The 27964-nt window shown below is 39.5% G+C and overlaps 1 protein-coding gene across 1 annotated transcript in view; it reads left to right on the top strand.

Annotated features, from left to right (window-relative positions):
- The window catches only part of MCPH1 (microcephalin 1), a 120615-nt gene that overhangs the window by 87757 nt on the left and 4894 nt on the right, over positions 1–27964 (top strand). The gene's annotated exons all lie outside the window — the stretch shown is intronic.

A 27964-nucleotide genomic window follows, 5' to 3' on the forward strand; every position in this document is an offset into this window, starting at 1 on the left:
ACTTTGAGTTGTTCTATGCTCTGGCTAGTACTAGCTTGGATGGTGTCCAGTCACTGTCTTCTTCAATGGCTTGGTTTCCTTTTGCCACTAACTCTTCCAAATATAATTGCTTTCTCTAGTGACTTCCCCTTCATGACTTGGGTAAAATAAGTAAGACACACTTTTGTGATAGCCTTTTAATTACACACCCCATTCAGACAACCTGTTAAAACCTAGGGAAAAGGAATATGAAAAGATCTTAGGCCTAACTAGAACATCATGGTGAAATACTGAATGAAATATAAATCTGAAGTTCTTCCTTCAGATATCATACACAACAATAACCATACAATGAAAGTAAAGTGGGAGAAAAAATAATTATTTAGGTAGCTAGGCCTAAGATAATGCTAAACAATAAAATAAAAGCTTTGCAACCTGTTAGCACTTATAATTTCCTGCTCTTTAGTCTTATTTGATGGGCAGGTAGAAAAACATTTTTTTGCAAAAATTTCTGGCTTGCGAGGAGGAAGCATAAGCCTAGTGAAAAAATATAGAACAATATGGCATGATTTGTGGTCAGGGTTTCCTGAAATTAAGGTCCAAAATATTTCACAATCCCGGGTTGACGCTTATGAGAATCCTACAGGTTTTTGCAGCTGGTATGCAGAGCAATTTCTTCTCCAAGAGTTGTTTGTTTGTTTGTTGTTGCTTTTTGTTTCCATCTACTCAGTCATAAGCATGAATGACAATACCTGATTTTTTTTTTTAAGATTTATATGCCGCCCTTCTCCCAAGGACTCAGGGCGGCGTACAACAATTAAAAGAAACACATAATACAAAAGTTAAAAAAAATTAAATAGAATATCCCAAACCCAATTAAAATTGACAATGACATTTTTTTTAAAAAAAATCGAATTAAAATTAACAGTGACCAATAATTTGTTTTGTTCAGGCCAGGCCGGCTTGCTGGAAAAGCTAACTTTTTAGGGCACGTTGGAAGGACCGGAGGTCGGGGATTATACGAAGCTCCGGGGGCAGCTCATTCCAGAGGGAAGGGGCTCCCGCAGAGAAGGCTCTCCCCATGGGGGTCGCTAGCTAACACTGTCTGGCCGACGGCACCCCGAGGAGGCCAACTCTGTGGGATCGCACTGGACGGTGGAAGGCTACCGGTGGCAGTAGGTGGTCTCGCAGGTACCCTGGGCCTAAGCCACGGAGCGCTTTAAAGGTCATAATTAGTACCTTGAATCGCACCCGGAAGACAACCGGCAACCAGTGCAGGCCACCTAAAAGGGGTGTAACATGGGAGCACCTAGGTGCCCCCATGACAACCCGCGCAGCCGCATTCTGGACCAATTGAAGCTTCCGGGTGCTCTTCAAGGGCAGCCCCATATATAGAGTGTTACAGTAGTAGAATTAATGCTTATGCTCCACTTTGGTCGTTTGCTTATAACTGCCTGTATAGCAACAATGTTTTCTGATTGTGAAATACTACAATCTGATTTTTAAACCACTGGAAAAAAAGTAGACCCCTCTCCTATGCACAGAGGGATTTATTTCTAAGTAAAGATGTAAGGTTCACTGACAAATGCGCCCACAACAAAACCGCGCCAACAAAACCGCGGCGAGAAAACCGCAATGTCGAAATTGCGCCGACAAAAGCACGCCATCAAGAAACAACGCGAAAACAACGTAAGAACCCTAATCCTTACCCTAAGCCTTACCTTAACCCTAATCGCGCTTTTGTGGGTGCAGTTTTGTGGGTGCGCTGTCGACGTCACGGTTTTATCGCCGCGGTTTTGTCGGCGCGCTGTTGTCGGGCGCACATTTGTCGGGTCCCGAAGATGCAAAAGAAGTAAAGATACAAAAGGAAAGAGAAAGAGAAAAGCAACAGTTGTAACCTCGGCTCACTCTTTATTTTTAGTTGCTTCCTTTTCCCATCTTCTCTCGACAGCATCACATTCCTTTGCCGTAGCAAAGCAATTGCTTATTTCCCTTTCATCTCCCTTTATTGGTGGTCTCTGAACCAGGATTTTGACAGTTAAAATATAAGCCTGAGGCTTGCCAGTCAAGGTTCATTTATGCTGCAAATTGTTCAGACGGACTAAATTAGACCTTTCGCTCTGATCGCCTCAGAAAACTTCTTCCCAAAAAAATTACTTGCTAAGAAATCTTTTCAACCTTTATAGCAATCGGTTTTCCTTATTTAATTTAATTTAAAATTTAAGCTCTTTGTCTCATATAGGAATCTCAGATGGCTTGCTGTACATTCCAAATACAATATTTCACCCCATTATTTATTTATTTATTTATTTATTTATTTATTTATTTATTTATTTATTTATTTATTTATTTATTTATTGTCTAGGTTTTTCTTGCTCTTTTCATTCTCTTTCTTTACCTCTACATCTTCCAGATTAATGGACTTGGGCTTAATTATTTTTTTACTAAAGACACATTTATATTTTCACTCAAATAACCTTAATGGATTCAGACGTTAAAAAAGAAATTATAAGATTAGCAAATAGATTAGTAAGGAGATATATCTATTTCAGTATTTAAGTTTTAAGTCAAAACATATGAAACCAAAACAGAAAATCTCAAGCAACTTTTTTTGAACTTCCTTCTACGACCTTTTCGTCCTGCTAGATCAGGATTGGGATTTTATTACAGCGTTAAAGAAAAGATAATTTAAGGCTACAAATAGCACGGGGGGGGGGGGGGGCCACTAAAAGCTCCGTTTTTAGGACATGCTTGATATTTAAAACAAGACCAAGGAATGTGCTTGTACATTTCCGTGCTCATAATATCTATTCCAATATTAAATCTGACAGTTATCCATCCAACATTGTGTTCTTTTGGGGATCCCATTAGTTTCACAGGAAATCAAACCTTGTCCAGTTGAAAGCCATGAGATCTTTTTGGATTTCAGTTGGTCGCAATTACCGAACCACAAGTAGAAAGAGTACAATGAAAGTGCTTATTTCCTTGTATTTTTATAGTTTTTGAAATACTATTTGCTTGAAACAGTTTTCCTATCTTTAAGTAACTTTTATTTTTGATAATGGGAAATCTTCGGCTATATTCAGTTAATATAACACTTTTACTTCTTGCTATTGAGGTCAAATTACTAGATCCTGCCTGGGAAAAATCTAGATGATTATTGGATGGCTGCAAAGAACTATAATTTCTACTGAAATATAGGAAGTATTATTCTTATGAAATTATTTGCTTTACTCTAGTAAGTGCACAAATCTTTTCAGGCCAGATCTAATAACCTAAATAAGGCCATGACACATTTTAGGAATATTTTTAATATATCCATATTACATATTCAAAGGACTTATCACGTATAATAGTTTTAAATTCCCGAGATAATGATTACTGCTACTCAATTACTACTATTGTAGTAATTTTGTCCAGAATTAGGTATGAAGTGCGTCTTACAGAGACATTTTAGTCATGTTAATGTGATTTAATCCAGTGGTTCCCAAACTTGGCAACTTTAAGACTTGTGGACTTCAACTCTGCTGGCTGGAGAATTCTGGGAGTTGAAGTCCACAAGTCTTAAAGTTGCCAAGTTTGGGAACCACTTAAACCACTTAAAGTTGCCAAGTTTGGGAACCACTGATTTAATCTACAGTTATTATATATCATGTTTTCTCTACTAACGGTTATGTTGATTTATAGAGAAAAAAGTATGCCTTATTGTTCACAGGCATATATAGTGTGTCTTTTCAAAACCCTCTTAAGGGTTTACTCTTACTTTTGACTTTGAAGTCTCCCTCCCACACGTACATACTTCATCCATAAGAACTCTCCACCTGTTTTAAGCTGATATTCATTCATCAGTGGATATAAATACACGTTACCTCAACTCTGGAGTCATGCAGCTCATTAAAAAGTGATGTCACAAAAAAATTGAAAAGGAAGTGAGAACTTGCATGAAAGGAATAAACAACCGTTCTAGAGCAAAAGGATGCTTATGGCAAGAGTAAAGTAATTAGTTCCTGACATCTGTTTCCCTCGCACACAAAAAGGGCAGTCATACGTTAACCCCTTTTGAAATGAAAGCCGAATGTTTGTAGGGAGTGTTGATGTAGATTATGATGTCTATTAGTGTATTGTTCACAATGAATGCATTTCCTATAACCTAGATCCATCACCCCAGCTGGTTGGCCGAACTGAATTGTTGAATGACTAACAAACCTGTTGCGTTGAATAGCACTGAATGGGAAGATGATTGCAAAGGGATATCTTAGAATCTCATTAGTAATGATGGTGGGTTTTTTTCCCCACAATCGTTTGTGGCTAAAAGGAATATGTGGATCTAGAATCACAGAATCGGCTGGTGACTCCCCGGGGGAGAGCCCTCTCTGTTGCAGCTCCAGCCCTCTGGAACAATCTCCCCGTGGAGATCCGGACCCTTACTACCCTCCCGGCCTTCCGCAAAGCCGTTAAGTCCTGGCTGCTCCAGCAGGCAGGGGGGCTCTCGAAATATCCAGCCCCTCGGAAATTGTGACTGTTGTATATTTTAATATGTTGTTTGTGTATTATCCCCCCTCCCTTGTTTTATTGTAAGCCGCCCGGAGTCCTTCGGGAGTGGGCGGCATACAAATCAATAAAACTCTAAACTCTAAACATAAGAGAGGAGATTCCAGAGAGGTAGTATGCCTCACCCCAATTGCATGGAAGTCTTTTTTTTTTTAAAGTATATATTTATTCATCAAATTTACATCTCACTGTTCTGAATGGGCAGCTTACAACTAGCATTAAATACAAAAACATTAAGAGTAACATTAAAAGTAACATTAACAATAACTAAATAGTTTCCTTTCCCATCTCCAGATATTTATTTCTTCTTCAAAATTATATCTGACCTTCATTGAATAACTAGCCACAAACACTGATCAAAAGAATCGGCTAATTTGTAAATAACCTCTAAAATATTATCAGCGGTGCTCCTGTTTGTAAAACAGTAGTTTTTTTTAAAAAAAAATCTGATAAAATCAAATCCAGTAGTATTGAGCTTGCTTTGAACAAAGAACTTGCAATTTAAAAAACCCTGATGCTTGAAATTCCTTAAATTAGATTGTAGATAAGCGGTTTTCTTATGTGAGTTTAGAAAATAAACTTTGATATTCAGGCAAAGGCTATAAATATTAATTGATTGCTAAGGTGCTGAATACAGAGAACTGGTACACTTTTTTTCTAATTAATTAGAGTAATTGACATGCAATTAACCATAACCTTTCCATAACAGGAATATTGGCTTGTTGAAGAAATAAAAGCATACATGTAATATATCAAACGTCTACTTATGCGTATTATTAGAAGTAGCTTTTATTATATGGATTTTTATACTTTTAGCACTAAAGTCCTGGGTGCCAGAGGAAGGTATGCTGGGAATCTTAACAGCAGGCTGTACATGGTATGGTAGGGCAAGATAGTTACAAGCAGACCCACTTCTAACTTTTAATACAGGTAGTCCTCAACATACAACCACAATTGAGCCCAAAATGTATGTTGCTAAGTGAGACATTGGTTAAGTGAGATTTGCTCCATTTTAAAACCCTTTCTTGCCGTAGTTGTTAAGTGAATATCGCAGTTGTTAACTTAGTGGCACAGTAGTGACTCTGGTTTCCCCATTGACTTTGCTTGTCAAAATTTTGCAAAAGGTGATCATATGATCCTGGGACATTGCAACCGTCATAAATGTGAGTCAGTTGCCTGAATTTTGATCAGGTGACCACGAAGATACTGCAATGGTCATACATGTGAAAAAATGGTCATAAGCCACTTTTTTTTCAGTGATGATGTAACTTTGGACAGTTACTAAATGAACTGTTGTAAGATGAGGATTCCCTGTATTCAACCCTAGATCATCAGATCCTAAGTACTTGTTGGCCACCAACAAGTACTATTGAACACCAGGCTGGTACATAATGAATTCCTACTGGGTGAGGTCATCCAATAGTTTGGGATTGAATATCATCAGTTTGATCCTGGGCTAACAAAATGTTGTTATCAATGCTCTGTTCCTGACTCAAGATCAACCCCAGCAGGATCAAGTGGTTTTGAATATTTGACTCACAAGATCCTGGAGAATTTTCATCTTTGGCCCTAAAGTGACCATTTGTCCCTGCTATTTTCAGCCCGTCACATACAATCAAGTGGAGTTGGCAAGAATCGGACCTTCTCAGTTGCAGTATCTGTCTTTGCAATGGCATCTCCACAGAGACTTCATGGCTTCAATTCAGTTCTTGTTCAATCAAAACTTAAATAGGTTTTCCCATAGGTCTTGGGCTAAGGTAGATGGCTTATGGGGATATGCATATTAAATGTTTATATGTTTAAATATGCACCGCCCAGACATTATTGCTCTTTCCTCATTGTTTCACTGTTTGTGCTATTTTGCATAGAATTTTTTTTTATTTTCCATTTTCATAGCATATAATCACATGTATACTATTACATAGTCAATATCATGTTGTATTATTAAGTAATTACATCAATTCATCTTACCATCAACTACCAAAAGAAAAAAAAAGAAAAAAACAGTTATTGGCTCTTCTGCTCTCCATACACCATATTTATCCAACACTTTCTTCCCCCTCTCTCCTCTCCCTTTCTACATCCTTTCTTCCCTCCATCATTTTCTACTCTACTTCCCCTTCCTTTCTCCTTCTCCTCTCTCCCCTTACCACTCCTCCTTATACACCTCATCTTCCCCCTTCACCCTCTCTGCTATCCCTCTCTTCCTACCTTTCTTCTCTTCTCTGCTTCCCACTCTTCTACATCCTGTCTTCCCTCCATCATTTTCTACTCTACTTCCCCTTCCTTTCTCCTTCTCCTCTCTCCCCTTACCACTCCTCCTTATACACCTCATCTTCCCCCTTCACCCTCTCTCCTGTCCCTCTCTTCCTATCTTTCTTCTCTCCTCTGCTTCCCACTCTTCCTCTCATTCACTTGGTGTATTTCAGCTTCTGAGCAAACTCCCTTTTGTGTTGATGGTATTTATAATTCCATTTCAATATACATAAAAAAGAAAAAATAGCAGTATACATGTACAATCATAATACCTTAAAATCCAACACTCCTCCTCCAACTTAGTAAACTCCGCTCCCTCCCACCCAACCCCCCCAACCTTCCCCCCCTGACTTCCCAGAACCAATGCAAGGTATAAATCTTTAACAAAAACAGTTTAAGCTATTTTGGTATTATGTGCCATTCTGAGACTGGAATCCAACAGCCTTATTTAATTTGACAAACAGAGTGTTCATTATATGAAAGCAGTTCCACGCTTATCTCGTATGCACATTATTTACAGATAAGCCATTGTTTTCTAAGGTTAATATAAATGAGATGAAATTAAGTTAGCTACCAATGTTAACATGGTTATATTTAAAAGATTCTGACTCAAAAGATATGAAGATTGGGCCTTTTTACATTTTATATCATTTTATATTCTTTTTAGTCCTGTTAATCGTGTTTTCCACACAATCTACTGTAGTGATGACAGAAACACTTGGAGAAACAAGTCTGTAGAATGTACTATAGATAGTTACCCTGTATCATAGAAGAGAAAAATCATATTTTGTCAATGTTAGACTCTGGCTGCTTTTTAGGAATCTTTATTGGGTCCTGCTTATCACTCATTTGGCATGCTATTTTCAGCAATAAAAATGATAACACTTCAGCTTTTGGGGGGGGGGGGGGAATAAGGATTTTGGAGCTCTTAAATTAGCTGTCAGATTTAATCCTAAAAAGCCAAAATGGTAAAGGCTTAATTGATTTTATTTGCTACGCTGAATCCAGTGAGGGCTGAAGCTGGCAAATGCAGAAATAAAGGAATCCGAGACCAAATCAACCAGTATCTATACTTTGCAAGTGCTTTCAACATCTAAGGCCAAGAAATGGGTGGCAGAAAGTCTGTAATCACGCAAGAGTTGGAAAAGAGATGAAGGATGAAACTCAAGGCCAACATGGCCAGATTCCAGTGGTTACATTGATGTCTGTTATCTTAAGAGCTTCTTTTGCAGGACAAGGAGCTGATCTGTCTGAGACCCACCCTTGAATCTTCCACCACTAAACTAGAGCCACCTTGATCTAGTGATTAAGGCAACAGGCTATAAAGCAGGGCGCTGTGAGTTTAAGTCCTTCCTTACCCATGAAAGCCACCTGGGTGACTTTGGACCAGTCACTGTCTCTCAGGCCAGCTACCCATAGTTCCTTGGGTAGATAGGTAGATGTTGTGGCCCAGCAGGAGCCGTTGGAGCTGCCACCAGACTCCGACAGCGAGGGGCCCTCTGAGTCGGCTTTGGAGGATGTGGAGGACCTTCGACGGGGTTCTGACTCTGAGCAGGGCGCAGAGAGGCTGGTTGGCCACCAGGAGACGCCTGAGCCTTGGACCAGTGGGGAGGAGACAAGGGAGTGTGATCTGGATGTCAGCAGTGGGGAGGAGCCAAGGGAGTTGTTCCTAGATGCCCGGCACCGGAGAGCTAATAGGCGTAAGGAACAATTACGCAGTTACAGGAGGTAATTGTTCTCAGCGGGTGGTAATTAGGCTCCTCTCCAGACTATAAAAGGAATGCTTGTGCACACGCCCCTTTTGCAGAAGTCAACACATTAACTAATGTTGGAGAACAGTATTGTGAGCTTGGCAGGCTGGATTGCTGCCACGGCTTATCTGTGCTGGATTGCTGCCAGGGCTTGTCTGTGCCGGTTTGCTGCCAAGGACCTGTCTGTCTGTTAATAAATTCTGTAAAGTATCTTTGGCTCGGAGTGTTTTGGTATCGGACGAGTGGGGTCAGAACAGGTAGATATATACACATTTGTTAAATAAATAAAACAAAATAATGAGGAAGTTTCTGCCAACCAGCCAAGGAGTTCTATCATATTTCCCCAAAAATAAGACATTGTCTGAAATAAGCCCTAATGCATCTTTTGATGCAAAAATTAATATAAGACCAGGTCACACATTAAGTAATAGAATTTTATAATAATGTTGGGTAAAACTACATAAGTGTCAGTCCGTTGAAGTGGGCACAGATCAGGAAATAGTGCAAGGAATAAAGAAATGCTATGTTCTTATGTAGGGGATAACAGGGGGAAAAAGCTTGACAGCCATATTGAAATCTCTTGCTCTAGCTTCCAGCTTTCCCACAACTGAGTTATAGAGTTTGAGATTTTTATTTTTTATTTTTTGCCTTAACTGTTTCTGCAAAGCTTCTTCGAGGTTATCTATGTATTCTACTCTTGATTGGCACTCAACAGGTGTTGAATCTAGCATTAAGGCATCCTCTGCACATGTCTTTGAAAATCAACATCTTTAATAACGTGGAATTTGCTTCCAAATAAACATGCAGGATGAGCACCCCCAGTAATCATTTGGGCAGCCACTTCTCACTGGAGTTTGTTTTTCAGCTTTATCGTTTTGATCCAGAAAAACCCTCCTACTTAAACTAACAGTGTGGTTCCTCAGTATAATAGATTGTTATAGTTTTATACATTTCCAAACAAAGAAGATATTTGTCCGTGAATCCTGCTTTTATGTTTCCAGGTGCAGCTGTTCAAAATGTTAGATAGGAAAAGGACTTGCTATTGTTTCCGTACACTATTAGATATTATAAACCGTGTGACAAATTTTTACTTAAGACAAAAAGCATATGCTCCCTAAATTCTCTAGCTTGTTATTACTGAAGAATGTCCCCAAAACAGAACTGTATTCTGCACAGGCTATATTACTGCAATTAAAGATTAATGTCTGCTGTTTATTTACATTTTCATCCTAAAAAGAAATCCCTACAGATTCGGAGGAATGTCGAAACGTTTTTCTTTATATTTTCCTACATACTTTATATTAGCATATTAAATATAATAATGGTAGCACTAACATTTGGTTACAATTATTAAGAACATGCAAAACATTTTGCTCTTCAGATGCCTCAGTCTCAAAATGGTTATTTTGAGTATAACATAGACCATAAAGCAACGTGTGTATTTTTCCTTTTGGGTACAATTAGCCCTCCACTTATGACCAATCACTTAACAACTATTCAAATTACAACAGACAGACACCCCCCCCCCCCAAAAAAAAATAGCCTGCATTTATGACCATTTGCAACACCTCACAATCGGCTAATTGCAATGTTTTTTGCCAAAAACTAGCATTTACTTCTAGTTTTTGGCAAAAATTGTAGACAATGGGTCCGCTGTGTTAACTTACCAATCATGGGATTCACTTTAAAATGTCATAAAATCAAGTTGCTCACATGACAACCTGCTTAACGACCAGTACGACTTATGCCATAAGTCTGGATTCAATCACAGTCATAAGTCAAGGACTACCTATATGCAATAGAACACGGTTCACCCACAAAAGGGCGAACGACAAAAGCGCGCCTGACTAAACCGCGGTGACAAAACCGCGAGTTCTAAAGCGCGCCCGACGAGTGAGCGCTGAAGCGCGCCAACAATAGCGCGCTGACAAAAGCATGCTGTAACCCTAACCCTAAACTTAAACCTAAACCTAACCCTTACCTTAACTTAAATCGCGCTTCTGTCGGCGCGCTTCTGTCAGCGCGCTGTTGTCGGCACGTTGATGACATTGCGGTTTTAGCGCCGCGGTTTTGTCGGCGCGCTTTTGTCATGCGCGCATTTGTCGGGTCACGATAGAACACATTGCTTTTTTCCAAATGTGAAACAAATCTTGTTTTTGAATGGCATCATCTCTGTGTTAGGGCCATGGCACCAAATTTGGGCCGTTGTTCCATGACTTCCAACTGGGATTTTTTTCCCAAACTTTTTCCATCCCCCTTCGTACTGTAGTAGGGTCCAATTAGGTCCCTGATGCTACTGGTTTAGATTAGATGAGGGGATGTTGTGGGAATGGAGTATTAAGGGAAAGGAAGCACATTCCTATCGAGAAAATGGCTTGCAGCTGTTTCATTTGTCAGCTAGGCAGTAAACTGCTGTATTTTGAAAAACCTTGCTATGAGTTCATATAAATGGATGGGTAGGTGGATGCTGTTTTATAAATTCAAAAGACTGTCTGCCTGCTAGTTTGCATCACCTCCAGCTATGGTGGAAATGACTGCTAGTGAAGTCTTGGAACGGTTGACTGGAGTTTGAGGTGAATGTTCTTGTGTCTTGTAGCAGTGTTAACATTATTCATGCAATGGAGAAATGTCAACAGTCTCTCTCCATTTTGACAGCCAGCAGCCACCTCAAGTGCACGCAGAAATGTCTTGAAAGGGGGGAAAAAAGAATTGCTTTTGCTGAGTTTGCACCTGGCAAGCAGACTGCAAAAAGAAAGAAAAACTCCCCCAAATACCAAGCTGAAAATGCAAAAACCATAAGGAAATTTGTCAAGAGAGATGTATGGAAAAGAATATTTTTTTAAAAAAACTGCTTGCTTTCCTTTTCTGTAATGTCTTGGTTGGTGACTTAAAGAAACTGAAAAGACCTTTGTCCCTTCTGATGTGGAGGGTTTTTTGATAACAGGTACCAACACATCTGATTTGGTGAGAGAAGAGTAGTGTGTTTCCATATTTATCTATGTGGAATTTTTAAAAATGCCCAAATGTATGCAATTTGGTTGGTAGGCATCTTTTAATATGGGCTACAAATCTATTACTTTAGAAGTTAGTGTGTAATAAGACAATGCAGCACTACAATGTAACTTGCGAGACCGCCTACTGCCACATTCCTCCCAATGGCCGGTGAGATCCCACAGGGTGGGCCTCCTTCAGATGCCGTCAGCTAGACAATGTCAGCTGGCGGCTCCCCGGAGGAGGGCCTTCTCTGTGGCTGCTCCGACCCTTTGGAACGAACTACCCCCAGAAATCCGGACCTCACCCACTCTCATGGCCTTCAGGAAAGCTGTTAAAACCTGGCTATTCCGGCAGGCCTGGGACTGTTGACCTCATTGTTGAGGTCCAGCCCCGATCACAACGAATGTATGTGTGTTGTTTTTAACCTGTTTTTATTTTCATTTTTATTATTTCTTTTTTTCCTTCATTGTAAGCCGCCCGGAGTCCTCTGGGATTGGGCGGCCTATAAATCGTACAAATAGATAGATGATAGATAGATAGATAGATAGATAGATAGATAGATAGATAGATAGATAGATGATAGATAGATAGATGATAGATAGATAGATAGATAGATAGATAGATAGATAGATAGTAGATGATAGAGAGATAGAGAGATAGATAGATAGATAGATAGATAGATAGATAGATGATAGATAGATGGATGATAAATGGATGATAGATGATAGATAGATAGAGAGAGAGAGAGAGAGAGAGAGAGAGATAGATAGATAGATAGATAGATAGATAGATGATAGATAGATAGATGGATGGATGATAGATGGATGATAGATGGATGATAGATGATTGATAGATAGATAGATAAATAGATAGATAGATGATAGATAGATAGATGATAGATAGATAGATAGATAGATAGATAGATAGATAGATAGATAGTAGATGATAGAGAGATAGATAGATAGATAGAGAGAGAGAGAGAGAGAGATAGATAGATAGATAGATAGATAGATAGATGATAGATAGATGGATGATAGATGGATGATAGATGATAGATAGATAGAGAGATAGATAGAGAGAGAGAGAGAGAGAGAGAGATAGATAGATAGATAGATAGATAGATGGATAGATAGATGGATGATAGATAGATAGATAGATAGATAGATAGATAGATAGATAGATAGATAGATGATTGATAGATGGATGATTGATAGATGGATGATAGATAGATAGATAGATAGATAGATAGATAGATAGATAGATAGATAGATAGATAGATAGATAGTTGATAGATAGATAGATAGATAGATGATAGATAGATAGATAGTAGATGATAGATAGATAGATAGATAGATAGATAGAGAGATAGATAGATAGATAGATAGATAGATAGATAGATGATAGATAGATGGATGATAGATAGATAGATAGATAGATAGATAGATAGATAGATAGATAGATGATAGATAGATAGATAGATGATTGATAGATAGATGATAGATAGATGATAGATAGATAGATAGATAGATAGATAGATAGATAGATAGATAGTAGATGATAGAGAGATAGAGAGAGAGAGAAAGAGAGAGAGATAGATAGATGATAGATAGATAGATAGATAGATAGATAGATAGATAGATAGATGATAGATAGATAGATAGATAGATAGATAGATAGATAGATAGATAGATAGATAGATAGATAGATAGATGATAGATAGATGGATGATAGATGGATGATAGATAGATAGACGATCGATAGATAGATAGATAGATAGATAGATAGATAGATAGATAGATAGATAGTAGATGATAGATAGATAGAGAGATAGATAGAGAGATAGATAGAGAGATAGAGAGATAGAGAGATGATAGATAGATGGATGATAGATGGATGATAGATAGATAGATAGATAGATAGATAGATAGATAGATAGATAGATAGATAGATAGATGATAGATAGATAGATGAATGGATGAATGGATGAATGAAATATAAACAAAAGTGTACAATGATCAATTACGCCAACCATTACCTATTCACATTCACCCATATTTTAAGCAATGTTATTTTTCTACCCTCATAAAGCTAATGAGAAAAAAGTGTATTTCATCCTTTTTTTAAAAAACAAATTCAGGGGTTCAAACTCCAATTACAATTCTAAATGGAATGTATTCCAAAGGTGATAGATGAAAAAAAGCCAAACTTGAAGTGATCATTTTAACGTACAAAAATTAACCGACCCGGATTACGCAGTCAAACCACATGGGCAGAATATGAAGCAGGATCAAATTATTCAGATGACTAGGGTAGTCTATACAAGGGATCCAGGAAGTCAACACTCAAAGTTTAAAATTATATTCTCAAAATCCAACCAGTTTAAAGATTGGAGAAAAATAAACATAAGGATCAATTGGAAGAGGTCCTGAACGTTAAGCCCAGGAAACTCTATAAGTAAACTGCTGTAATAATCCAGGCAAGGCAACACCAATCTGTGATTAAAGTATGATTACACTAAGTAAGATCTGTATCACCAATTATGTTGTTGTGGCTATGATGCCGCTTTTTATTATGACAGGAGCAGAATATATCTGGATAGTGTTGCCATAGTTAGGATAGTTAAACTGGGGGGGGGGGGGCGGGAGAAGTCATACAATCCAAAGGCAATTATTGAATAAATATCAATGAACCTAAAACTAAGCACTAAAGTATACTCACAAATAATTGGAAGGTAGGGGAATAAGAATCATGCCACGTAGGAAAGATAGGAAGGAGAGGAGAAAGGAGAGGAATAGGAGAAAGGGAAAGGCAGAGGAAGAATGGGAGGGAATGTAAGAGTAGGAAAGAGGGGAGGAATGGGAAGAAGAGGGGAAGAGTAAAGGGGAGGAAGGGGAAGGAGAGGAGGGAAAGGAGAGGAGGAAGGAAGGAAGGAGAGAAGAAAGAGAAGAAAGGGGGGTAGGAAGGAGGGAATGTAGGAGAGAAGGAAGGGGGAAGGAAGGAGGAAAGGAAGGAGAGAAGGAGAAAAGAGGAGGGAAGGAGGGAAGGAAGGAGAGAAGGAGGGAAGGGGGGAGGAGGGAGGGAAGGAAGGGGGGGTAGGAGAGAAGAAACGAGGGAAGGAAAGAGGGAGGGAGGGAAGAAGAAGTAGGACCGTTGTAAGATAAGATGGATCTATGGGATGTTAAAAAAGCAATCTTCAAGTATATTGTCAACTGTAGGGAAAAATTGTTATAAATACATATTATTAATAACAGTTATGAGATCATATAATTGTGAATGTATATATGAAATTGATAAAATAAAAAAATAAATTAAAAAAAAAAGAATCATGCCACGTAGGCAAAAAAATGGAACAGGATAGATAGGGGAGAACCTGATGGGGGGAAAACAATCAGCAATAGCTAAAGAGTTTGAGAAGGGCTATAGAATTGGGGATTGAGGGTGTCCAAAGCTAGAGAGAAGTCCAACAATGCCAATCCTGATGAACAAATATTAGTCTTAAAGCTCAGCAAATCATGAGCAATTCCAACCATTGCCGTTTCTGTTAAATGAACCATATTCAGCTTGACTCAAATGTCTTAAAAGTTTTGATTTTTTTTCTGATGAAACACCAAACACATAAGAAGTTTTGAATTTTGTTTGCACAGTACTCAGTCACCTTGAAAGTCTTTGACCAAGTTCAAAAGAAAACACTTTTTTGGCTTTGTGTCCACTCCTAAAACTATTCAATATAGGTTGCTAGCGTTGATCCCTTTTTGCCTGTTGCATCTCTCTCGCCTCTTGGTTAATTATCTTCAATAGCAATAGCAATAGCAGTTAGACTTATATACCGCTTCATAGGGCTTTCAGCCCTCTCTAAGCGGGTTACAGAGTCTGCATATCGCCCCCACAGTCTGGGTCCTCATTTCACCCACCTCGGAAGGATGGAAGGCTGAGTCGACCTTGAGCCGGTGAGATTAGAACCGCCGAACTGCAGATAGCAGTCAGCTGAAGTGGCCTGCAGTACTGCACCCTAACCACTGCGCCACCTCGGCTCTTCAACCACAAGACAAAATGAAAAGCCTGCTTGGAAAATACATTGTATGGATTCCATTCCATTTTTTTAAAAAAAATGTTTCCCTCTGGGAAATAATCTTCAGTCCCAGTCTCTCCTGAAACTGGTAGAAGTCTGTTTGGCATTGGCATCACTTAACTTTCATAACAAAACTGAATCAATCTGCATATTCAAGTAGTGAACTATGTAGGAAAGATTGTTAAGGACCTTGTAAAGAGCCGAGGTGGCGCAGTGGTTAGGGTGCAGTACTGCAAGCCACTTCAGCTGACTGTTATCTGCAGTTCGGCGGTTCTAATCTCACCAGTTCAAGGTTGACTCAGCCTTCCATCCTTCCGAGGTGGGTGAAATGAGGACCCAGACTGTTGGGGGCGATATGCTGACTTTGTAAACTGCTTAGAGAGGGCTGAAAGCCCTATGAAGCGGTATATAAGTCTAACTGCTATTGCTATTAAAGACCTCTGATTTGGATTGAATTTCTATTTACTAGCCATTACCGAGTCTATTTCTGAGTCCATCTACCTTATATGTTCAGAATGCTATTTCTCCACAAGCACACTATGTAACCAAGATAGCAGGTTTTTTACTCTAACCACACACAAAACATGGTTTTGGACAACAACAACAAAATGCTGAAAACTTGTGAGGGAAAGATATTGCCTACAAAATAGTGGAGGTGGCATTATCTCTAGGGCAGTGTTTCTCAACCTTAGCAACTTGAAGATGTCCGGACTTCAACTCCCAGAATTCCCCAGCCAGCATTCGCTGAAGTTGAAGTCCGGACATCTTCAAGTTGGCAAGGTTGAGAAACACTACTCTAGAGATTGCAACACAATGCAATAAAGAGCTTTGCCTTATGACCCCCTTTTTTTTTGCCTTCTTCCCTCTCTCTGTTATTTCCTATTATCGAACTGAGGCCTGTCGATGGCCTCTTATTCAGCTCTATAAATTAAGAGAGTAGCGAGAAATTAATCATATTGCAAATAATTTGCTCTTGGGGCAAGCCTATCCCTCTAGAGCAGGCGCATAACAATGGTCTTGTCCTTCTCTTGGTATCCAGTAAAAGAATCGGGCAGTGCAATGTTCTTCAGATGTTTGCTATGTCTGCGATGAATGATGCTTGTTTTTGTGAGGACTTTAATTAGAACGTTTTTACATTTGCCAAAGAAAACGTTGGACTCCAGACAAAATTGAAATGGTAGGAACAGGGCTTGATGTAATAGCTGCTTTGTAAAGGAAAGCCAACATGTTTGGTATTTTTGCTGAAACAGGAAGTTCAGCAATCCATTAATAACAGTCACACACACAAAAATTCTCAGGTGCTAGTTGAGTCATCCACTCTTGAATATAACCACATTCTCTCCATAAAAAAAAAAGTTTTATCTTCATTTGGGGAGAAATGAGGAGGAAATTAGGCACCCTTTTATATTTTTTAACAAGATCTCACAGGTTGGACCTCCTCCGGGTGCTGTCGGCCGACTGGCGGCCCCCCGGAGGAGGGGCTTCTCTGTAGCTGCGCCGCCCCTGTGGAACGACCTACCCGTAGAGATCCGGACCCTTTCCACTCTCTCACACTTCCGAAAAGCCACCTGTTCCGGCAGGCCTGGGGCTGTTGACCAATGTCCAGCCCCACCTAGACAGAATGGATGATGTGTAATTTTAATAATTGTATTTTTATTCTTAATTTTTTTAAATTTTTTATCTTGTTTCTGTAAGCCGCCCAGAGTCCTACGGGATTGGGCAGCATACAAATTTATTAAATTTCGATTTTAAGCAGGAGGTAACCTGCTACAGTCATAAGCTTTGTTATGTGGAATTTAGGCACACTTTTATGTTCTTAAACAGTGGTTCTCAACCTGTGGGTCGGGACCCCTTCGGGGGTCGAATGACCCTTTCACAGGGGTCACCTAAGACCATCGGAAAACACATATTTTAGATGGTCTTAGGAACCGAGACGCCAATTTTATGGTTGGGGGTCACCACAACATGAGAAACTGTATTAAAGGGTCGCGGCATTGGGAAGGTTGAGAACCACTGTTCTAAAATATGCCAGCATTATACAGATTCTAGAATCCTCTGAACCAGTGGTGGGTTTCAAAAAAAATTCGAACCTACTCTGTGGGTGTGGCCTCCTTTGTGGGAGTGGCTTGCCGGCCATGTGACCTGGTGGGAGTGGCTTGCCGGCCATGTGTTCTCTCTCTTTTTCTCTCTCTCTCTTTCCTTCCTTTTGTCTCTCTGTCCCTTTTTCCTTTTTTTCTTTCATCTCTCTCTCTTTCTTTTTTCTCTTTTTATTTCTTTATTTCTTCCTTTCTTTCTCTTTCTCTCTCTGTGTGAGTCTGTGAGTCTGTCTGTGTGTGGGGGGGGGGGTTCAAAGATTTTTGGAAACTCTTCTGTAGGTGTGGCCTGCTTTCCACTGGTGGAACCTCTTCTAACCAGTTCGGTAGATTTGACGAACCGGTTCTACCGAACTGGTGCGAACTGGTAGGACCCCACCTCTGCTCTGAACGTCTCCACTGCTTGCAAGGTTAGCTTAGAAAAAAGAATTCGAACATCATCTTTGAAGGTATTCTTATAGCCTTCAGTATCTTTAAAGCAATAGGATGCTTGATCATGAAGATTCTTCTCATCAGTCATAGAGCTTTAAGAAGAAGGTCTTTATTTGGGGGAGAACCTGAACTGCTTCAGTCTTAAGCCTTATCTACCTGAAATGTGAAGATAGATCAGTGTGGTATACTTTGTCTTAAACAGGTTGAACAAAGCTGCAGAGTGTGAAAGAGAAGCTTGAGTGTTTTCCCAAAAGTTATTGTAAAGCCTGTCAATCATTCTGGTAGATGGAACACATATGATGCTTGCCACATTTTGAGGTGCTGCTGGACACCTTCACAGCAACTCATCTAAACTTAAAAAACAGGAAGACCTGCCTTCAACTCAAGAATGGACATTGAAAGTTACAAATTTAGCCGAGATGGCTAAAATATCGGCATATCTTAAAGATCACTCAAATGAGAGATATAAACGAGACTGGGAAAAATGGATTGACTATATACAAAATAAATATGGGACCAAGAAATTCCAGTTAGCCTATGCTTAAGATCAGGAATGATTTAAATTGTTTAAAGTTAGCTTAGCAAGAAGAAGCTAAGATCAATGTAGAGATGTTATTAATTTCTTTATTTCTTTTTTCTCAATAGATTTTAGACTGTGTTTGTTAAAAATCTATACCATGTACGGGTTCTGGGAAGTCGGGGGGGGGGGAGAAGGAGGAGGGGGGAGGGAGGGAGGGATATATATTAGGCTAGACACGATGTGTTAGATCACAATGCAATGTGACTTCACATGTATACTGTTTTTCTCTAATTTTTCTTTAAAAATAGGATAAGCCAAATACATTAACATATAGTGGAAATACACTGAGGGGAGGAGGAGTAGGAAAGAAGAAAGATCGGTAGAGAGGGATGGGAGAGAGGGTGGGGGCGGAAGGCAAAAGGGAAGGAGGGGAGTGGATCTGGAGAGAGGAGTGGTAGAGGGCGAGGGGAAGTAGGGTAGAGGGGGATGATGGAGGGAAGATAGAAAGTTGGGTGGTGGTGGAAGAAAGAGGTGTATGGAGAATGGAAGAGGTATATTGGGCTTTTATTTTCTGGGGCATTGTCGACAAGGGGAATTGATGCAATTATTGTTTAATACTGTATGGTGTATACGTGTGAGTGTATGAAAATGAAAATAAAATATACTAAAACAGAAAAAAAATAAACTTAAAAAAGAAAGGATATGTTCTGTGCTTTTAGTAATTGTAGATTGTTTTAGATAGAAAAGATCTAATGCACATTTTTGTTTAATAAAACAAAATAAAACAAAAATGACCATTTATGATGAACTAGCAGCATTGTTTAGAGAAGAAATCTTCAGAGGATTATTTTTTTGCCAGGCTTATGGTTCAGAAATCCATTTGATACTGTTAATGTACTGTTATTCCTGGAATAGAGATTATTTCAGTACGGCTGACTAGTAAACATCCAAATAATGTTCAGTATAGCAGAGACAAAGATCACATTATACCCTGACCCAGAATATATATTACTGTAATCCAAAGAATTGTGAAATTAGTTCCATGAATTTGAGGGCGATTTCTTCCCCCCCTTTTTTTCCTGGTCTAAAATAAGATCTCTGTCTGCTACAATCAATCAACCTACCTACCTATAAAACAAGAAGGATTTTTACTTGAATGGGAAAGCATGTATTTTGTACACAGGCAATTTCTGAGAGCAAAATATACAGTAGAGGTTATCTGTAATAAGATGTATTTCTTTGCTCCAAGGAGAGTTTCAGTAATAGTCTAAAAGTGTTAGCAAATCTTTTCAGCACCGAGTGCTGAAACGGAAGCGTACACATGCGTGTGGGGGAGCACCAGACACCAAAAGAGCAGCTCAACCTACCTACCTATAAAACAGGTCTTCCGGTTTCTGGCATACATGCACATGCAAAAACCAACTAACCAGCGCGCATGTGCAGACCGGAACCCGGAAGAGCAACGGACGACGGCTGGTGTGCCTGGAGATATTGGCTCTGCGTGACACTTCCAGGACGCAAGCCGTAAGTTCTCCATCACGGGTCTACAATAATCGCTGAAAGAAAAAGAACTAAATAGTTCCATAAAAGAATCTTTAGGACAGTGTTTCTCAACCTTAGCAACTTGAAGATGTCCGGACTTCAACTCCCAGAATTCCCCAGCCAGCGAATGCTGGCTGGGGAATTCTGGGAGTTGAAGTCCGGACATCTTCAAGTTGCTAAGGTTGAGAAACACTGCTTTAGGAGCTTTTTGGAATCCATCAAAGTATTATCTGCTACAAATTCTCTTATTTACAATCAGATATTTTATTAATATCATTCCCCTCAGTAGTAAAGTTGGTAGCTTAGAAGCGAGGAACTAAACAAGAAAAATGGGGAAAGAATAATTGAGTTGAGGGGTCCTTGGTGCTCTCTGAGCTTGGTGGTTTTCTTGCAGACACTTCATTGCCCAAATTAGGCAACATTATCAGCGCTAATGATTGGGCTTCTAGAAAATCACAAAATATAATGACTTCAAATAGAAATAGAATGATTGTGGCAGAAGTAAACAATTACAGTACCAATAGTAATAGTGATTAAGTGGTTAAGGCATCAGACTAGAAAGCGGGTGATAGAGAATTCAAGTCTCACCTTAGGATGAAAGCCAGCTGGGTGACTGGGCCAGTCACTCTCAACCCTACTCACCTGACAGGGTTGTGGGGAATATAGGAGAAAGGTGTGTCAGATATGTTTGCCGCTTTAGGTTATTTCTAACAATAATAAAAGCAGGATACAAATAAATAAATAAATAAGTGCCCTGGGTACAATCGCAAAATATCTGGAGCACTACTTGAACACCATTGGCATTGACAAACTCATCATCAGTCAATTGCAAAAGGTGGCTTTAATGTGCTTTAATGCAGAAAACCTAGGACAATTTGATTTCAAGTGTGGGAATCCTTCCACCTTGAATTTCCCCAGATCTAGGTTTCATATGCATTTATATGGAACTCATGTTTCACGTACACATTCACGATGATTCTACACACACTTTAGAAGCTGTTTTAAGTGGCATTTCTGGAATGAGCAGGAGGAGCCGAGGTGGTGCAGTGGTTAGAGTGCAGTACTGCAAGCCACTTCAGCTGACTGTTATCTGCAGTTCAGCGGTTCTAATCTTACCAGCTCAAGGTTGACTCAGCCTTCTATCCTTCCGAGGTGGGTAAAATGAGGACCCAGACTGTGGGGGCGATATGCTGACTCTGTGAACCGCTTAGAGAGGGCTGAAAGCCCTATGAAGCGGTATATAAGTCTAACTGCTATTGCTATTGCTAATTGTGAATTCTGTCTCCTTCAGGCCCACTGCGTGCAAGAGAATATAAATGTCAGTTTTGATAGAGATGCTTTTTAAAAAGAAACAGAAATTATACTTTAGGACACATTTATTATTTGACGAGGGAAGAAAATAACATTTGGTATGTTAAATAAGTGTAATGCTTTATGATCCACGGTACACTTCCCTAACCCATGGATCTTCAAATGTGGCAACAAGACCCATAAACTTCAACTCCCAGAATTCTCCGGCCATTCTCCTGGAATGGCCACATTTGGAGACTCCTGACCTAGTCTTTACATGGTTAACTGAAACGCTAATAGAAATAGATCATTCAGGGCAAGAAAGGGGAAAAAAACACTGCTCCAATTGTAATTCAATTCAGCTATTTCAGAAAACGCCTCATTTATTGCAAAACAATATCTGCCTATTCAAGGTCCTTGGGAAGGCCTCGATAGGTGGACAAAGATATCAAATCTGGTCTAAATACCTGGCTGACTATGCAACCAACCATTATAATCAAAATAACAATTTTCGTCTTGAATGAAATAGCTATTAATTGATAATTAATGCATTTTTGCTTCTTTAATATAAAGCTCATATCTGCTCTCTGTCTTACTCATGTTTTGAACAGAGGTGCACAGTGTTATTCCTGGTGGACACCATGTTTGCACTGCAGAAAAAAAAGTGGTTCTCAAGTATAAATTTGAACATCTGCCAAAAAACAGATTCATCTGCCAAACCTTTTCACAAAATTCCCACGGAACATTGCTTTTCAGACAATTGCAGAAATTAACTTTTCTTATCAGTGTGTGAGAGAAGTTGGGGTTTATCTGCAAAGCTGTGTTTACGTCACATTGTCAGCATTTTATTTCCCCCCCCCCCCCTGTTTTAGGCCACGGTACTTACATGCATTAGTACAACATAAAAAAGATTTTTAAAAGATACTTGTAGTAACCCACGACAAATTGGCTGAGCTGTGACTCATACGGTATGAACATTTGTTAGAGACAATTGTGGTATATAAGTCAGGATAATATACGCAGTCCTCAACTTACAACCACAATTGAGCTCAAAACTTCCATTGCTAAACAAGGCAGTTGTTAAGTGAATTTTGTCACAAAGTCACTTTCTTCAGTGCCATTGTAACTTCGAGCAGTCACAAGTCCATCCTCAGCCTTGGACGTTTACTATGACTTTGGTCCATCTCTCTGCTCCAGTTTATCTTACACCACAAGCCGGTGATGAGGAAATTTGGAAGAAAGGAAATGTTCTGTATGCCACTTGTGCTCCTGAATGAAAAATGGAATAAAAATCTAACAAATAAATACAGTAAATAATCCTGTTTAGATAAATAATCCGTTTAGAGAGAGAGAGATAAACATACATTAAGATAAGAGAAACCAGGCCATTAATAAATTGTAAAGGAGAAATTTTGTCTATGTAATTGGTAGTTTTTATGACTTGATGGCAGATAATCATCAATCAGATCCTATATGTGTCTACTAAAATATAAATCCCAATGTGTCCACTAAGGCTTAATCTAAACTCTTTGAAATTAAACATTTAGCCTCTTTAAAATATGGCTCATAGAAAATGCCTACAAAGGGATGAGACAAGCCACAAGATGACATGGGTTGGGATGCCAGTCATCAAACATTGGATGTGCCTCCATGTTCTTTATCTCTTTCATAAAAGAGAGAGGAAGGGAAAACTGAAAAAAGAGCCAACAAGTTTAAATGAAGCTGGAAAGAATGAGGATCCAAGGACCTGTCAATTCTTGGTTTTGCTGCCTTAAAGGTAGGGACTGGGTGGGAGTTTCAACTCCTTCAGTTATTGGGCAACAGGTAAGACAAGGAACCTGTAGAAAACAGCAGACATTCTTCTGTTTGTGGATGGAGCCTATTGGATTTCACTATACTATTTTACTATTTAGTTGTATATGTGCAAGAAAGTATTGATTCTCTACTTTGGATTGGATGTTATAGTGCAATCAGCTCTTGAGAACTCTAGTTTCTTGTTCAAGATGCTTGTCAGTATGAAATAATCCCAAATTACCATATTTTTCTGAGTATAAGATGCACCGGAGTGTAAGACTCACCAAGGTTTTGAAGAGGCAAATTAAAAAAGTTTTTTCACTCTGCAAACCTCCCAAAAATGGGCCCTCCCCCCCCCCAAAAGGCACAAATAGCCTTTAGGATGCTTGCAGAGTGCTCCTAGGGGTGGGGGGCAAAAAATAGCCCGTTTTTCATGAACTGGCCCTTTTTCATTCAACAAAAAGGGCATGGATAGCTTTTAGGAAGCTTATAGAGTGCTCCTAGGGTTGGGGGGGTAACATTGAGCAAAAAACTGGCCGTTTTTTGCTCATTTCTGCCCTCCCCAGCCCCCAGGAACTCTCTAAAAGCTTCCTACAAGCTATGCACTGCCATTTCAGGGAGGGGAAGGGGGTTCAGGAGGCAAAAAATGCTATATTCAGTGTATAAGGCACACCCAGATTTTCAGCGTCTTTTTTGAAGAAAAGGGTGCGTCTTATACTCCGAAAAATACGGTATATGAACTTATGAGAAAAGGGGGGAGGTGTGATGACTCAGCAGTTAAAGTCACTGAGTTTGTCAACTGGAAAGCTGACAGCTCGGGTTTAAGACCCAACTTCTGCATGATGGAGAGAGCTCCTGTTACTTGCCCCAACTCCTGCCCACCTAGCAGTTCGAAAGCATGGAAATTGTGTAGATCAATAGATCCCACTTCAATGGGAACAGCATTCCATGCGCCGTGGCATATAGTTATGCTGGCCACATGACCCCAGAAGTTCTTTGGATGACACTAGCTTCCTGAGCTAGGAAATAGAGATGAACACCACCCCTAGAGTCGGACACGACCGGACAAGGGAAACCTTTTATGAAAAAAGGACATACTAATAACATTGGATACTACCTTCCATTGTTTATATCAGAGATTCCCAACCTCCAATCCGTGGATCGTCACCAATCCACAGCATGCCAGAAACTGAGCCATGCAAACAAGTAAAACCCCATCCACGGGATATAGGCAGCACATGACCACCACCCCTCTCCGGTCCATGGAAAAACCTCTCTCCAAGGAACCAGTCCCTGGTGCCCAAAAAGTTGGGGGCCAACGACTTATATCAAGGAATTTATATGGATATTTGCAAGCCTTATTTTTAAGTGCATTTGAACAGATGGTGGCAATACCTCTGAGAAAACACTTCTGTGGATTTCAGAAACATCTTTGGAGGTACAAAGTTAGCACAATGAAGGATGAGGAAAGGACCAAAGATAGCTTCCTTTCCAGCTGCAGGTTCTCATGAAAACGTAGAGTTCTCTACATATATATTCCCAATGGGGGAACAATTGCTGCTAATATAATAGCCAGCCCTCAATTCAAATATGTTACTCAGACCTCATCCCGCTGATTTTACAGTATGATCTTTTGTAAAATCAAGTATATATTATATGCTTACATTTGAATTATTTCTCTACAAACTGGAAAAAATGCAAAATAACCCTTATCTACACTGCATTTGGAAAGAAGTTCAACAGTCCAAACCTCAGATAATCCACGTTTTATTTGTTATAATAAGGTAAAATAACACATTTAAAAGTATAACACGTAACTTGGCTTCCACAGTTTGAACTATTCAGTTTTGGCTGATTTTGATTGTTGTAAACCTATAAAATAGCAGGCTTTTTTTTTCATATAGTTTTCTTGTCAATTTAGGCTCATTTCTAATATAATAGGAACCACAGCGGGCATAGAATGGCTTTTCTTTATAGCCTCAGCAATTATAAGCTTTAAAGAACAAGCAGGACTACAATGCATTCTTTAAATCATGTCTCTCAAAAATGTGTAAAGCAGCGGGATTACAATCAAGTTAAAGCTTAACGTAAACTCTTTGTAACAAACGCAAACTCTGCTGGACCTGAACACAAACAGAGTTTGTCAGTTCTAATCAGCTTCAGATTAGAAACTTTAGAGCTCCACGCTATCAACCACGACAGGACGGTTTTAGCACAAGGTCTTTTAAAATTGGGTTTGATTATTAATTTTAGATATGGCCAGGCTAGATTTATATCCCGTGGAGGTTGTTATTCTTCATTTGGACTTTACTTGCTAACCTCAATGGGTGGCATGAGAGATTAGTAAAAATAAAATAAAACAAATAAGCTATTTTGGGTTATATGAGAAGTTTGTCTCATCTATATCCTGAGGTCCTACTTCTAGCGTTAAAAAACAGTACATGTGAGCTAGAATATTTGGCTCAGCACGGGGAAGAAATCGCTTGTGGGCCTAATTGACTTGCAAGACTTCTACAGAGGCCGGCGCCCCTTTCCCAAGGCCCTAATTTTTTCCCCGACTCCGAGACTTTTCTTTTTCCCTTCCCCATCCACAGCTGTCTTGGAGGGGAAGGAAACACTGAGGTCCAAACAACAGCTGCAAATTTAAAATGGCAATCTGTTCACTATACAGATAGTCCTCAACGTATGACCACAATTGAGGCCCAGATTGATGCTGCAAGGGTCCTAAGTATGAAAAATGGTCATAGGTCACCTTTTTCCGTGCCATTTTAACTTCAACGGCAGTGGTGGGTTTCAAAAATTGTTCGAACCTACTCTGTGGGTGTGGCCTCCTTTGTGGGAGTGGCTTGCCACCCATGTGACCGGATATGAAGATGCCGATGACACTTGTCAGAACCACCTTAAATTACCTCCCACACAGCACTGGCATGCATAAGAATATGATGTAAACTTGTTTTTTAAAAGGCATCTTTGGTTTGCGTTAAAACAACTTCAACACACGCAATGTTCTGATTGCACCACAAACGCAGTAGTCATCCTTACCTTTCACAGAGGCACTGAGTTTTATAAATAGGAGCATGATAGTGTAGAATAATCATATCCAAGGACCAGTGGTGGGTTTCAAAAAAATTTGGAACCTCTTCTGTAGGTGTGGCCTGCTTTCCGGGTCCACTGGTGGAACCTCTTCTAACCGGTTCGATAGATTTAACGAACCGGTTCTACTGAATAGGTGCGAACTGGTAGGAACCCACCTCTGTTCAACAGTCACTAAATTCTTCAACAAACTAAGCATCACTTAATTTTTTTTAGTGTTGCTTTTATATCTTGTTTCTTCCCCCAAAGCACAGATTAGTGCACTTGGCAAGAGGTTCTTCCTTTTATCTGAACAACCAACACTACAATCCTGTGTTGGTTTAAGAGACAGTGACAAAGCCAAAGTCGTCCCCTGTTCAACAGTCAAATGTTGACGTGAACTCGGCTTTCTCCTCTGTCAGATACAGTACATTAACTGATATGCTAGGATGGATCAAATGCCAAGATAAAGCTATAAAGATTTATGCGTTGCCTGTTTGGAAAAGAAGTACAGCATATCTTATGATATTATTCACAGTTTATATCAAATTCCAAAAGTTATTTTACTTTGCTTCACAATAACTGAATGTAAACAAGTCTTGTGACTCCTGAAAAACGTTGACTCACTTCCTGTTTTGTGAATTCTGATGGCATTTTGCTGGTTCATATCCTGCCTTTATTCCATCCAAGAGCAGAAGGCCATGTCACGTAGGGCTTCCATATGTCACCCAACCAGAGGCCAGACCAGTTTAGCTTCTGGAAGGCCACTCCATCCTGGTCACCAGATCCCTTCAGTGTTAGTGCCATTATCTTTCCCCCCGTGAAATATGAAGAGACAAATTTGCGGGCCATGATCTAATCATTGATGCTATAAACTTGTATCCTTTTAGAGGGCTAGATGGGGAGTAGGATTCTCATAATTCCAATTTCTATCTGGAAAAAAACAAAATTCTTAAGACTAGGAAAATAGACATACCAGGGTGAATGGTCACATTTAGCACACAGTTGCCTAAGAGCCGAGGTGGTGCAGTGGTTAGGGTGCAGTACTGCAGGCCACTTCAGCTGTTATCTGCAGTTCAGCGGTTCTAATCTCACCGTCTCAAGGTTGACTCAGCCTTCCATCCTTCCGAGGTGGGTAAAATGAGGACCCGGATTGTTGTTGGGGGCGATATGCTGACTCTGTAAACCGCTTAGAGAGGGCTGAAAGCCCTATGAAGCGGTATATAAGTCTAACTGCTATTGCTATTGCTATATGGAAGGGAATTTGTATCACAACTTTTTATATAGTAATTAGGTGAAAACCAGTTACTCATCTCCTCGTTAATCCTCTTGAAATCCATCCATTGATTAGTTCCCTTGATTTCCATTGATTTATTCTTAAATTTGCACGTGCCTTTGCCCAACCCTTGTATTAATTAGTGGGTTTAATAAAGACCACTCTCTTGATATTAATGAGAGATAAGTAAGAGTATTGAAGGAAAGTAATCATGCGTAATTAACCATTTATAGTGGCATATCATCCTTTCCGGGAGATATTATTGATCTCTCCATCCTATTCATCTACAGTTTCATTTTTGCTTAATTATCATAGGCATTGAATATGCTGTTTGTAATAAAAGCC

Source organism: Thamnophis elegans, chromosome 4 (assembly GCF_009769535.1).
Source record: "Thamnophis elegans isolate rThaEle1 chromosome 4, rThaEle1.pri, whole genome shotgun sequence".
Lineage (NCBI taxonomy): Eukaryota > Metazoa > Chordata > Lepidosauria > Squamata > Colubridae > Thamnophis > Thamnophis elegans.